The sequence below is a fragment of the Schistocerca piceifrons genome, chromosome 11, assembly GCF_021461385.2.
Source record: "Schistocerca piceifrons isolate TAMUIC-IGC-003096 chromosome 11, iqSchPice1.1, whole genome shotgun sequence".
NCBI lineage: Eukaryota > Metazoa > Arthropoda > Insecta > Orthoptera > Acrididae > Schistocerca > Schistocerca piceifrons.
Window position 1 is genome coordinate 17511791 of NC_060148.1, and position 14315 is coordinate 17526105.

Here is a 14315-nt window from a genome sequence, read left to right on the forward strand (position 1 = left end):
CTTCAGCCCTGGAGCCTTCAGCCTTGATGTTCCTCTGCCTCACGCACTCCCAGACATAGAAAAGGCCACCTCTATATAATTGTAGCTGCTGATGCATTCACAATGAAATCATAATTAATGGAGCATTATCCTTTTCATAATCAACCAAGTACAAACAGAGTATTTAGTTATAGATTGTCAAGGGCACAAAGAGTTGTTTAAAACTTTTTTGCCCACATTGCACTATAGTTCAGAGTATTGAGGCGTCCACTGATAGCACAGCCTGAGCAAACCATAACAACAGTTTCAGGTATATGTGCCCTACACAATTTCTTGATGGTTAGGAAAGGGGGCAATTATGCAAACAGATGCAATTTAGATACAGAGAAGGTACAGAATGGTGAAGTATTAGGGGGCTCATGGAGGAATGAAGAGCAACGAATACAAAATTAAATACCAATTCAAACAGGAAACTGTAATAGAAATTCTTGTGATACTTGAGCAGTTTGTGAAGAATTCATTAATTATACCACCACATGGTGAAGTAACTTGACAGTACAAATACATTTAAAATGTAGATTCCAGATTTGAAAATTTACTTCTTTCAATTTTATAAACTGTTGTAAGAAATGAAAGCAATCTTTTCTACTCCATAATCTATTTTTCTGGTTGTTTATAGAACTTTACACTGTAATCTAATCTTCATAGAGTGTGGCTGTATTTTATGTCAGTGACAACCAAGTTCCGCTATTTTAATGTATTTTGTATTATTTGAATTAGCAATATATACTAGATTTCTCTATCATTATTGGAAATTACTGTATTTAGCATTTTAGTAAGATTCACCTGAGAAACATGGGAAGGGTTGACGCATGCATTACTTGGCAATTATTTTGTTTCAGATAGTCACAGCACATAAGCACTGAATTTAATTACAGAATAACAAGTAAAATGACAGGAAATGTGTATGGTAGACCTGTAACTGATATGCTACTAAATATTATTTCAATTTTGAACCAACTATATTTTGCACAGTACATTTACAACTTCCACAAGGAGTTATGTTGGACAAGAGAGGGACAACAACCTACCTTTCCTTCATATAAATAGTACAAATGGCTTGCTTCATCATAATATAAGTACTTGTTGATTAGTCAGTGCATTCACATTTCTCAGGCCACAAGTCAGTACAAGAGCTTGGAACTTGTATTCTCAGTGAACACACAACTCAAAGGAAGTGAATGCTTCATTACATTTAGTAGTAATAAACAAATTCTCATATATAATTTGGCCCTAGAAAAATCCAGTGTAGCCCCCATTTAGCAATTTACGTGTGACAGGATAGTCATAAACCACCAATTTAAATAGTTTTTCCACCTTCCCCATCATTTCTACAAGCTTATTCTTTTTAGGAAGGAAAAATACTTGTAATACTGAAAACCTTTCAAGAGAATCTATTAGGAGCAATACCTTAACTATCATAATGACCAAGTATCATTTAAAATAATTTTTTTACAATTATTTCTACGACGTATTATCAATATTCAATATAAGGAGCATGAACATAAAAATACAAATCTTCCTCTGTAAACAAAATACAAGGTTCTACTACAAAAACTGATGAAAATATTGCATTTTGAAATTAGATAGGAGCTTGTCTATGACAGTCTGAGCTTCTGAATTCATATAACTTCTTTACATCATAACTGGAAAGTACTTGTCCTGCAACATATTCTGGAGATGCTTATTTATCTAGGTGAACTTCAGTTACACAAGATTACAAGGATTTGTATGGGGGTGGGTGTCAGTTCTTAACTATTCTGGACAATTTGTTAAGGAGTGACACATATCTGTACACATTTATGGCTAGAATTATATTGGCATGAGTATCAAGAAAATGATACCGTCTGAATCTTTAACAGAAAGGAAAAAAGGGACTTTTTCATACATTATATGCTAACTTATCACATTTAAATTTGTAGGTACTTGTGAGATATGATTTTGATAAGCATTTTCTGTTCCTGTATGTGAAACTACTAATGCTGCACTGAACATTATGGGTTTGTTTTTCCTACTCATTCGCATTAACTTACATTTTTCTACATTTAGAGCTAGCTGCCAAATCATTTATGTATATAGAGAGCAATGGCGGTCCTATCACACTTCGCTGGCCTGAAAGGCCGAGCGGTCCTAGGCGCTACAGTCTGGAACAGCGCAACCAGAACGGTCACAGGTTCAAATCCTGCCTCAGGCATGGATGTGTGTGATGTCCTTAGGTTAGTTAGGTTTAAGTAGTTCTTAGTTCTAGGGGACTGATGACCTCAGCAGTTAAGTCCCATAGTGCTCAGAGCCATTTGAACCTATCACACTTCTCTGGGGCACTCCTGATGATACCCTGGTCTCTGATGAACACTCACCATTGAGGACAACATACTAGATTCTGTTAGTTAAGAGGTCTTCGAGCCACTCTCATATCTGTGGACTTCAGTTAACCAATAACATGTGCAACTGTTTTAACTTTCATGAGCTTGAAGAAACAACAAAATAATCACTTCTACTATGCCAGTAGTAGTAAAATGAAAAACGTGTTTCTGTAAAATACTTTCAACAAAATACTTATTACTTTACTTCTAAATGTATGAAAATAGTTACCTCTTACTTTAATGATTTTGAATAAGGGTTGTCATGTTGAATGGATGAAGGCCTCTTTATATTAGAACCAGGCTGCATAAAACACATAGGAAAATGTACACTATCCCAGTTTACAGTGAAGCAGTAATTGTGTTGAAATCTTTAGTAAGTTCTAGTCACACACACAGTTACATAATATGAATGGATTTCCAAGGAAATTTTCATCAAATAGCAAACACTAAATATTTTTACACTTTGTATTGCACAAAAAATCACAAATATTTACCTTCTCCCCGTTTCAATACTACGTACCCAAATTTTAGATCTGGCCTTCTGATGGTCAACAAACTGCATCCATTCTACCTGCTCTTAACAATGGCTCCATGTAATAACTAGCATGTACGAGTAACTACATTATCCTCTTGACGTAATGTAGCTTGAAGTCATACCTCTTGCTGCATGTGATGTAAACAATTTACTGAATGCTGGTAATCGGGATTTACAGCAGAAAATTTCCACAATAACTGCAATCTGATATTCGTCTTGCCTCAGGTTGTAGATCAGCCACGCTGCTACAAGAGAACATGCCACAGTACTTACAAGCAATCTAATGTTACAATAACCAAATTTATTTCAAACACAAAATAAATCACACAGAGCAGTGCTCAGTCTTCTCCTGAGGTAATACATCTCGTTTCTTATTACATTTGCTGTGGTCACTCTATTAACTGCTCGTAAGTTCTGACTTTACATAATGACCACCCTCATTAGGCATACTACAGACTGTGTCCATGTCTTGTGCACTCTGGCATACATTTAACTTTTCACATCTTCCACATCATCAGTACATCCCCTGCTCAGAGATACATAACAATTGATATTATTCAGTGTGAGATTAGAGAGTAGTCTTTACATTATCATTTCCTTTGATTCATCACTACAAAATTTCTATTGTTAAAATCAAAATCGTATACAATTGCACACAACTTGAATTTACAGGAAATAATTTAGGCAAAACATTGTTATAAAACATACAAGCAAAATTTGAATGTTTTGTTGTAACTTTAATGGTAAATTAGGATAGACTCATTATAGCTTCAAGTAATCAAAACCAATATTTTGTTCATGTTATGGACTTGACTTCCATTATATTAACTTGCCAACAACATCTCACACAAGTTCCCTTTCTACAATCAAAATCATATAACGACAAAACCCTTGTAACATGGAACTAGTAGTTCAAAAGACTTGCAGTAGTTTACAAAAAAACCTTTAGAGCTTAAAGGCAGTATTAGTAATAAAATAACCATTTCAAAAATATCTTAAAATATCAAATGCACTTTTAGTGGACAAGTCACTGCAACAATGCAGTCTGTCTTCGGTGGCCAGAGACAGTGGTCACATGTGTTAGTTGTGTCTGCATGAATGGGTGTGTGTATGTTTTCTTATTCAGAAGAGTCTTTTGGTTGAAAGATTACTTGTTTAGCAGTCTTTCTGTTGACTCAGCATCTTCACAATATTGTCAACAGTGAAGTGTGATATATCTTTAGACAGTTTTCTTTGTCTTGCCTTACAGCATCTTTTTTCCATTATACCAAATCTTATTGTGTTTCTGATTATTAAACTAATAAACTCTCCATTTGTTTCTGCAGAAAAATCTGAGGCTTTAGTGGCATGCTCGGAACTGAAAGTTGGCAGCACTGTCGCCTGCATCATTTCTCAGCTGGAGACCCCGAAACAAGCATTTCAGAAATGGGCAAGCACAATGGTTCCAGAGCAAGCATCAAGGGAAAAGCACCAGTTCATACCACAACGCAGCTAGCAGAAAGCATTCAGATTCTGGCCACATAAGTGGCAGTCCTGCAAAACAAGCTGCGTGCATCAGACGTAAAATCCAGCTGTTGGCACTGGCAAGGCAACAGACAGTGTGAAGAGAGGTTATAATATGATAAGATTCATTTATACTGGTTCCATCCGAGGTTGAGAGACAAGGCACGCAAATGCATGGCATCATGTCAGCACCCAAACTCGTTCGATGAAATCTAAAAGGTGCACCATGGCAGCACACAAGATTTATCAGGCACCCACCCCAATCCCCCTCTTCTGTAGCCATTGCATCATTCATCCCCAACTGTTCAATTAGGTATGTGTCCCGAGTTCAATGACAGCAGCACCAGAGGAGGCTACTGAATGTTGGAATACGTATGGCACACAGGAAACAACATGCAGGTGGACTGTAAGTTCGAGCCTGTTCCTAGGAGGGTGTTAGTGCACATGTGGTGCGAGAATGTTAACTTTGAAGAGACTGAAGAGATGCAATCTACTGCCACAATCAAACAACAAGTAACTCAGAATGTGAAGGGCAACTTCTGAGAGTTGGATTTACAAATACTATAGACCAATTCAAACGACTGTTTGTGACAGACAGATGGTCAGTGAAGGACTGTTTGGTGACACAGACTTGAATATTGGTGAGTTGCCGAGAGATTTGTTTCACCAAGAGAGTACAGCGACACCTTTCCATTGAATGGCCATGAATTACAATTACAGAGTATAGTGTTAGTTCTCAGTTTACAATACCACTTAGCACGGAACTTTTTCACTGTGAACATTACAGAGCCCATCCTGGGGGTAGATTATTTTTTCAATATTTGAATTTTGTAGTGGACATCAGGAGGGGACTACTCTAAAAGGCATTGATCACAATCACTAGTCCCAACAAAGGGTGGTGCCACATTCTAAACAAATTCTTAGGTATTGTTTCTATGTCACAGGCTAAGGCAACAGTTCACAATAAAACACATCATTTCATACACACCATGCCAGGACAACCATGCCACAGCCCTGAGAAGTTTGCAACAGTAAAAAATTATACAGACAGGCACATCAGTAATGCGGTGAAAAGGCTTTCCGAAAGCCGATGGGCTTCACCTACGCACATGGTGAAGAAGTGCAGTGACACGTAAAGGCTGTGCATGACTATTGGGTATTAAATTCGAGGACAATTCTGGATCAGTATCCTGCACCAAATGTTACGGATGCAAACAATTCAGTGGTGGGTGCAACAATCTTCTCCATCGCATATTTCACCTGCGCATACTCATAAATTCCGGTGGCACTGTATGACATAGCCAAGATGGCAGTCACCACACCCTATGGGTTATTTGAATATTTTTGTGTCATTCACCAGGTCCTCTGTGGATTGGTTGGTTGGTTGATTTGGGGAAGGAGACCAAACAGTGAAGTCAGTGGTCCCATCCTGTTAGGGAAGGAAGTTGGCCGTGACCTTTCAAAGGAACCAATCTGGCATTTGCCTGGAGCAATTTAGGGAAAACCTAAATCAGGACGGCCGGACATGGGTTTTAACTGTCATCCTCCTGAATGTGAGTCCAGTATGCTAACAACTGTGCCACCTCACCCCATCCCTCCATGGACTCAGCTGCTTATTCTGTTATATGGATGACATTCTATACTGTACGCAGTTGCAAGACAAGCATAAGAAACATCTACTGCAAGTTTTTACACAGCTGTGGGATGCCAGTGTAGTGGTGAACAATCACAAATGCATTTTCGGTCAGGCCAAAGTGAAATCCATGGATTTTGAGGTTTCACTGGGAGAGCTCATACCACTTGCAGAATAGCTGATGGCCGTTCAGGATGTTTCTAGGCCAAAAACATTCAAAGATCTAAGAAGATTCCTTGGAATGCTAAATTATTATCAGTGGCACTTACTCCAGGCTGTGATATTGCTGCCACCATTAACAAATCTGCACAAAGGAAAACACATGACGGGATCAGAAAAGGTATGTGGGAATCTGGAAGAAGGGACAGTGTTTGGGAAAGCAAGAGAGTATGCTGTGCAGGCAGTCCTGCTGGTGCGCCAGTAGTTTAAGGCACTGTTGACTCTCACGACTAACAAGTCAGATGGCTGTGGGGGCAATACTCCAACAATTCATCGAAGTGGCTTGGCAACCTTTATGTTTTTTTTTTTTCCCCCAACTACTTACAGATGTGCAAATGTCATGGAGTGCTACTGACAGAGAGCTCTATGCAGCAGTCCAGCACTTCAGAGATTTGATCGAAGGAAGAGCCTTCACAATTTATACAGACCATGCACTGATTACAGCACTATTCCAGAAAAGTGCCAAATGTCTTGCCTAGGTTGATTAGACAAGTGAACTACATATTGCAATTCACAACAGATGTTTGCCACATAAATGTTTGCCACATAAATGTGTGCCGCATAAGAGTCAGCAAAAACAGTTCTGACTTTCTATCAAGATATTGTGGAAGTGTGAAGACCATACAGTGGGGCAACATTACATATGCATAAGCACTGGAACCACCAGAGATATGTAACCTGCAGGAGCAAGGACATTCCAAGCAAGTGATGACGCCATCAGGCCATTTAACTTTGTGGTGCGAGGTTTTGCATGGCATGACAAAAGTTTTCATAGCCAGGCTTTTTAGGTGTGGTGTTTTTGATACATTCCGTGGACTGTTGCATCCAGGATTACAAGCCACTGTATGGCTGCTGACTAAAAAGGTGCGTGGCTTGGAATCAATAAATACTGTCATAAATGGGCACGGCAGTGCGATCACTGCCAGAGGTGCAAAGTGAATCTGTACCAACAGGATCCATTGTCATGACCACAGAACTGTTTAGGCACATCCTTGTGTCTCTGGTCAGACCACTACCATACACCAATGACTACTGTTATTTGGTTACCACTGTAGACTGCTTCATGAGATGGCCTGAGGTGTGGCCTTCCCCTTCACTGACATCACTGCCACAACCATGGCAAGGGCACTATTCATTGGTTGGATTTCAGGATGGCACACACCAAACAATAATAACCCAAAGGAGCCAACAATTGGAGTCCACATTATTCCAGGAGCTGTTTCATCTGTGCGGCTGCATCAACATTCATATGATTGGTTGGTTGATTTGGGGAAGGAGACCAGACAGCGTGGTCATCGGTCTCATCGGATTAGGGAAGGATTGGGAAGGAAGTCGGCCGTGCCCTTTCAGAGGAACCATCCCGGCATTTGCCTGGAGTGATTTAGGGAAATCACGGAAAACCTAAATCAGGATGGCCGGACGCGGGATTGAACCGTCGTCCTCCCGAATAACATTCATATGAGTTCCAGCCAGCAATGAGGCAGTGGAAATATTCACCACAGTCAGACGGCAGCGCTGACGTTTAGTTAGGTTACATGGACTGAGGCTTTACTGACTGTGTTGTTAGGGTCACAGCCAGCCTTTAAAGAAGACATGGAACACACACAGGCACAGTTAGTTTATGGCACAATATTACATTTATCAGCCGAATTGATCTCAGACTAGCCGGCATGCATCTCTTCAATGGAGTCGGTATTTAGTTTGGCAGACAGTTCTGTGAGACTATGGGTGTCCTTTGGTCAACCGCTCCCAAGCCTCAAGGAGATAAACCCATTTTCGTGCACGGGCTTTGTGACGAATCTGTTAGCCCTCCCCTATCGCCTCCATACATGGAACCATTCAAAGTGCTGCAGCGGAGCCCACAAACTCAAGCTTTGCTGGAACAGATATGAAGAATTTGTGCCTATCAAACAGATTAAAGAGACTCATCTGGATATGGACACTCGATGGACACCACCTCCATACCTCTGGGCCAGCTTCACCCAGCAGTCGACAACGCACATACAGTAGACACTGGTGACACCAGTTTGAATAGCAAGCATGGGATTGTAAAGCCAGCCATGCAGAAATTTCCACTGACCAGGACATGAGGCAGATGGGTTATCAAACGCCGATTCTGTGACATTCATGGGGCTGAAGGTCTTTTTTGTTTAAAAAAACGAAGGGGGGAAGGGGCTGCTGAGGTGGACTAGGTGTTGAAAATAGCAAGTTACTGCAACAGTGAAGTGTGATATATATTTTATATAGTTCTCTTTGTCTTGCCTTAGGCCACTTTTGTATTATACAATCAAATCTTACTGTATCTGTCTGTGGTTATTAAAGGAGTGTGCACTATGTTTATCTGTGTCTGCCTACTGCATCTATTTCTCCAAGGATCATTCCTACACACTTAGAGGTTACAATGAACATAAGTTTGCATTATTGAATAACATTTTTCCTTTACTATATGTTGAATGTCCATTACTTTTGTCACTGTTCCTGATACCCCTTCAACAGTGAACTAGCCTGACAATCTACAAAACAATTCATCAAAGAGTTTCAAAAATGAATTTTTGTACTGACAGATTAAAAACTCTGTGCTGGACTAGGTATCAAGCCCAAGACCTTGTGTAGCTCAGTCAGTTGAGCATTTGCCCAGGAAACACAAAGGTCTCAGGTTTGATTCTTGGTCCAACACGCAGATTTTAATTTGTCAGGAAGTCTCACATCATAGTATCACTGAGCAAAAGTTTTCTAATTATTTAATTTCTGCTACACACCTACATTTACATAATTTGAACTATTACAGATGCAAAATGCAAACTCAGGCCTTCTACATGACAAGTAAATACAGGGTGAATCACCTAAAACTTTCATTGCAAATATTTTGGCAATGGAAGGCACCATTGATACACAGATTTCAGGGGCCCACCTTTGCAGCCTCTACACAGTACTATTAGTTTTAAATGTGTTTATTTACAAAAGGTATAAATATTTCAATGGAAAAAAGCCTACTGACAGTACTACAACCAAAAGTACATAGATTAAATTAGAATGTCAATCATATTTATTGCAGAAATCTAGAGCAATAGTTTATGAGATATCATAGTTTAAATATTGTAAAGTTGAACAGTTGTTTGAACCATGTGGTGGCTCAAATGAATGTGAATCAGACATGAGTGCATTTGTGCAGCCCTATTCAGATGTTAATACATCTCCAGAGGTGTCATGTTGTTAAATGCAACAATACCTAGGACAAACAAAGATGAATACAGTACCACTGTGGGGTCTGACATGTGAAGAAACACTCTACCATCAAAGCCTACACATGAGCACCACTGGTATCAGTAAAAGCTTGCAGTCTGCTATGCAAAGATTGCTGCAAATGTTCTAACATTTCAGTGGAAATTGCAGCACAGGAAGCAGCAATACGCCATTTCACATCTTCTGGTGTCATTGGTATGACCTTGTAGACAGTGTCTTTCAGGTTCTGCCACAGAAATGCCAGTGGCATCAAATCTGGGAAATGAGGCATCCAAGGTGCACGTCCTTCCTGTCCAGTCTCTCAATTCAGGAAACAATCCCTTAAGACACACAATCATAGCCATGCACTATGGACCAGATAGCTGTCATGTTGATATCACAGGTTGCTTCTAGTCTGAAGGGGAACGTCTTCTAACATCTGCAGAAGATGGTCCATTAGGAGGTGAGATACTTACGTAAATCCAGTGTTCCCTCTATGAATGACAGGCCTATCATGTGGTGGTGCACTATTTCACACCACACATTTAAACTCCGTGGATGCTGACATTCCACCAGACGAAGAAAATGGGGATTGTCAACAACCCAGTGGTGCATGCTTTTAAGGCTTGCTTGGCTATGATTAGTAAATGTTGCTTCATATATAAACAAGCAATATGACATGTACAGAGTATCATGTCTTAATGTCCATGTACAAAAGTTCACGATTCACAAAATCATTTCCATGCAGTGTTTTATGGAGAGATATGTGATATGGATGGAGTGTATTATGATGCAGAACGTGTAGTACATACATTTGCATGACTCATGTCACGCCCTCATGCAATTACATGGGAACTACTTTGCAGATCTACTCCTACAGCAACCACAACATTTATTTCACCCTCCTCTCCAGTCACACATTTCATTCTGTTACATATTTTAGGGGTTACACTACCACTTGTAGGTAATTGTCTGAAAAGGTTTACAAATAACTGTCACAATGGTTGAAATCTACTGAGATATTTTTCGATGAACATGATACACAAATGAACGGCATTCTACCTGCAGTCATCATAAACCATAAGCATGTCCACTTTTTCTGCACTGGAAAATGCCATCTTCCAAGCAGGTGACACTGCAATCAATATTGTTTGAAGAGGTTAACAAATAACTGTCACAATGGTTGACATCTACTGGAATAGTTTTTGATGAACATGGTATACGAACGAATCATAATCTTCCTACAATCACCAAAAACCATTAGTATGTCCACTATTTCACATTGGGAGATACCATCTTTCAAGCAAGTCATGCTGCATTCAGTATCACACAATAACTGGCAGGACTGTCACAATGCAATTACAGTGTACACACAACACAATGTAAACAAACACATCGTCACCTAGTATCTAAGGAACAGGATGGAACAACCAGCTGTTGGTGTTTACAATATTCACAAAGCTTGACATGACTTGACTTAATTCCTTTGGCCCCTATGGGGGCATAGGGCATCCAGGAGAACTCGCCTCCATCTCTGTCTTTGGCCATTTGCCTCAATTCTGCCCAGGTCTTGCCAACTCTTTTTGCTTCCCCTTCCACTGTCTTCTTCCATGTGCCCCTTGGTCTTCCTCTCTTCCTTGTTCCCTGGGGATTCCATTCCAATGCTTTTTTCTCGATGGCTCCATCTGGTTTTCTCAAGGTGTGTCCCAACCAGCCCCACTTTCTCTCTCGTATCTGGTCTTCTATAGGTATCTGGTTTGTTATTCGTCAGAGCTCCTCATTACATATTTTTTCTGGCCACCAGATATTCATGATGCGTTGAAGACATCTATTTATGAAGCTTTGTAACTGGGTTGTTATCTTTTTATCCATTTTCAGCTTTCACTGGCGTACAGGAGGACAGCCTTCACATTTGTATTAAAAAGACGGATTTTTGTTTTGTATGTGATATTTCTATTTTTCCATATTGGATACAATTTTATGAAGGCAGCATTTGCCTTTTTAATGTGGTTTTTCACGTCATCTCCAGCTCCACCATCTTCCGCCACTAAACCACCCAGATACAGGAATGAGTTGACAGTCTCCACTCACTGCTCACCTATTAACAGGGGCACCTCCATGTTCCCTGAATTTACTCTCATTTCCTTTGTTTTGCCTGCATTTATCTTGAGGCCAGCAGTCTCTGCATCTTCTTTCAGCAAGTTTAATTTAGCTTGCATATCAGTCAGCCTTGGAGCTAATAAAACTATGTCATCCGCAAAATCCAAATCCTCCAGACGTTCATGGATCCCCCACTGGATTCCTCGTCTCCTGCCTGCTGTGGCTCTTCTCATAACAGTCTACAATGAGTAGAAAAAGTGTTGGTGACAAAATGCAACCCTGCTGGACTCCAGTTGTTACTTTTATGGGCTCTGTCATATATCCCTTGTGGAGTATGCAGCTTTCGTAGCCACCATATAGATCTTTTATGATGTTTAAGATCTTCTGTGGTATGCCATACTTCCGCAACACCTGCCAGAGCACTTTATGTTTCACAGAATCGAAGGCCTTTTGAAAATCAATGAATGCCAGGTACATGGTTGCTTGGAATTCTTTGCTTTGCTCTAAGATGATTCTAAGAGTGTTAATAAGATCAACACAGCTGTGTTGTGCCCTAAAACCGGCCTGTTCTTTAAGCAGTCGCTTTTCAAGGGATTCTTTAATTCTGTTTAAAATAATTCTGGTGAGGACCTTTGTAATACCACGCCACTTGTTACAGTCTGACAAATTTCCCTTTTTTTTGGGAGCTTTACCACCAAGCCATTTTTCCACTCCTTTGGAGATTTCTCTTCAAGCCAAATATGCTTCAGCAAAGGATGGAGCATTTTAACAGCACTTTCAATATCGGCTTTTAAGAGCTCCGGTGCTATGTTGTCTAGGCCTGGAGACTTTGTATTTTTTTGTGTTTTCAAGGCAATCCTAATTTCGTCCATTGTGGGCACTGCAAATTTATATCTTGATCTTCTTCGACTTCCTCTGGAACATCTCTTACCTGTTCCTCTTGGTTGTCTTCACAATTTAACAGTTCCCTGAAGTGCTCCTCCCATCTCTGTAGCTGTGCCTGTTGAGTTGTAAGCATCACACCATTCTTGTTCTTAACTGATCCTTCAAGTCTGAAGTTCTTCATTGACAACCGTTTGGTAATGTTGTAGAGCTCTTTCATATTTTCTTGTCATGCTGCTTCTTCTGCTAATTTTGCTTGCTCATCCACCCATTTCCTTTTATCTCGACGTAGCAATGTTTTCACTTTTTTGTTCACCTCCATGTATTCCTTATGCGCTTCGCTCTTCTGCGCTCTTGTCTTGCAAAAATTTAACTTAAGTTTTAGTTCTTTCCTGTGGCTGATTTCATTCCACGTAGCATCGGAGATCCATTCCTTCCTTTGATGCGCCTTAAATCCTAGGATTTTTTCTCCCACATCTAAATAACTGTCTTTGATTTTTTGCCAGCATGTTTCAATTCCCTCTTCCATAAAGTTTTCTTCAGAGAGGACCTGGAATCTGTTTTGTAGTTCAAGGGCAAATGTTTCTTTGATCTGTTGGTCTTTTAATCTTGCCACCTCTATTTCCTTGCACATATGATTGAGCTTGGTCCTATTTGCCACTATCTTCAGTCTGAATTCCGCCAAAACTAGGTGGTGGTCACTTCCAACGTCTGCCCCTCTTCTATTTCTGATATCTAACAGAGAGTCAGAACTTGCGGCTTATGACTATGTGGTCTATTTGATTCTCGGTAACGTGGTCTGGAGAAACCCACATTATCCTATGGCAGTTACGATGTGGAAACAATGTGCCTCCAATGACTAGTCATGTTCAGCACATGTATCTATCAACAGTTCACCATTTACATTCCTGATCCCCATGCCATGCACGCCCATGATATGTTCAAGCCCTTCATTTTCTGAACCAACTCTTGCGTTCATGTCACCCATTAAAATTTTTATGTCCCTAGAATTTTTTTGTCTAAGGACTCCGTTAAGCTCTGTATAAAATGCATCTTTTAATTCTCCTTTAGCTATCTCAGTAGGTGCATAGCATTGAATTACAGAGACATATCGCACATTTGTTTTAAAGCGTGCAGTTATTATCCATTCTGAGACTGGTTTCCACTCCAGTAAGCTCTTCTTGCTACTTTTAGATAGTAACAGCCCAACACCATTCCTGTGCATCACGTCCTCAGCTGTCTGACCCACATACAGCAACACTCCACCATTTTGTGTTTGGAATTCCCCAGATTCTGGCCACCTTACTTCACTTAGTCCCAATATATCTAGTCGATAGTTCTCCATCTCTTTTTCAACCTGTCTTAGCCTCCCTGCCTCTCTCAACGTCCTTACATTCCAAAAACCGATACGGGTTTTCCTTTTCAGGCCAAAGGTCATATCCTTAAGATCCATCCGGCTGTTTCTCCTTTTAGTTTCTGTGATATGTGTTTTTTGGTGGTGCGGGTTATCAGCACACAGCCCCCGAGTGTCCTGGTGGGGCTGCCACCTCATGGCCTGGACACCTGCCAAGGTTTTATTTCAGGGCCTTACCCCTTAGATAGCTTGTCTTCACCACGACTACAGAACGCTATCCATCCCTTCGCAGTAAGGCCTATGTGCATCAACGTTGTCCTGGTTTCCAAGGATCTTTCGTTGTCCACATTAGGGGACTGTGTCTGCTGCCACACAATCACAAGGAGGAAAAGGAAAGGGAGGGAATGTATAGGATGGGACAGAACAGAAAAGGATAGGACAGGACACTAGACGGGACGTTGTGAG